This window comes from Oncorhynchus masou, unplaced genomic scaffold, assembly GCF_036934945.1.
Source record: "Oncorhynchus masou masou isolate Uvic2021 unplaced genomic scaffold, UVic_Omas_1.1 unplaced_scaffold_2986, whole genome shotgun sequence".
NCBI lineage: Eukaryota > Metazoa > Chordata > Actinopteri > Salmoniformes > Salmonidae > Oncorhynchus > Oncorhynchus masou.
In genome coordinates this window covers 560-1,531 of record NW_027009405.1, presented here as the reverse complement: position 1 = coordinate 1,531, position 972 = coordinate 560, and the positions used below count along the sequence as shown (strand labels likewise).

Sequence of the window (972 nt, the reverse complement as noted above, 5' to 3'; positions counted from 1 at the left end):
TAGAGTTTAGTAATGCACCTGTGAGTTGGACAGTTATATCACCGTACTCTATAAACACATGTTGTAGTCAACGAACGCACACACACACACGCGCACACACACACACACACACACACACACACACACACACACACACACACACACACACACACACACACACACACACAAAGTATATTTTCCCACAAATATGTATTAAATTATTCCCCAGAGTAAGAGTTATACTCTTATATATCCCATTTAGCAGACGCTTTTGTCCAAAGCGACTTACAAGTCGGCTGGGGCCACTACTTTTTACATATGGGTGGCCCCAGCGGGAATCAAACCCACGACGCTTGGCGTTACAAGCGCCATGCTCTACCGACTGAGCCACACAGGACCCACTCTTCATTTCATAGCTTTCCTCTTGGTTGCACTGCTTCCAGCCCCCGGTTGAGATTTGGAGGGCTGGTCTTTATGTTAGATCTTTTATCGAATCATATTCAGCCATCATGTGTTGCAAGGGTCTACAAATCTGCCCTCAGGCCTTCAGAATCAACAGTGAGGGCGCTTGTAGCTTAAAGTGAATTGAAATTAAAATGTAGTGTCAACCAATCAGCTTTAGAGTTGGCTATTGTACGCCTGCTGGCTTGCTCCAGTGTTACACAGGAGCCAGCTAGCAGGCGTAGTGTGTGCACATCTTTTGATTGGATTACCAATATTGAGAGGCAGGTCCTATATGGGCAGGTCTATGCAGAACCTCAGAACTAGGAAACTGAATTTGATAAACAAATTAATTTGCGTACTACTAAGCTGTTTTTTCAACCCACAATGGCAGAAGGAGGAGAAGATATCGATTTGTCAAGGATATAATTAGAACGCCATTGTCAAGACAAACTTTTCAAGAAAAGTTAGACATTGTCAGGAGAGGTCGCCCGACGCCGACGCTACAAAGCCTGTCACAGGCGGGAAAGTGGTTCGTTTCACCACTTTCAA

The 972-nt window shown here is 44.8% G+C and overlaps 1 non-coding gene across 1 annotated transcript; it reads right to left on the bottom strand.

Moving 5' to 3' along the window:
• Nucleotides 1-302: 302 nt before the first annotated feature.
• On the bottom strand, nucleotides 303-378 carry trnat-ugu (transfer RNA threonine (anticodon UGU)). Its single transcript has one exon. It is a non-coding gene; the product is annotated as a tRNA-Thr (tRNA).
• Between the last annotated feature and the right edge of the window lie 594 nt (nucleotides 379-972).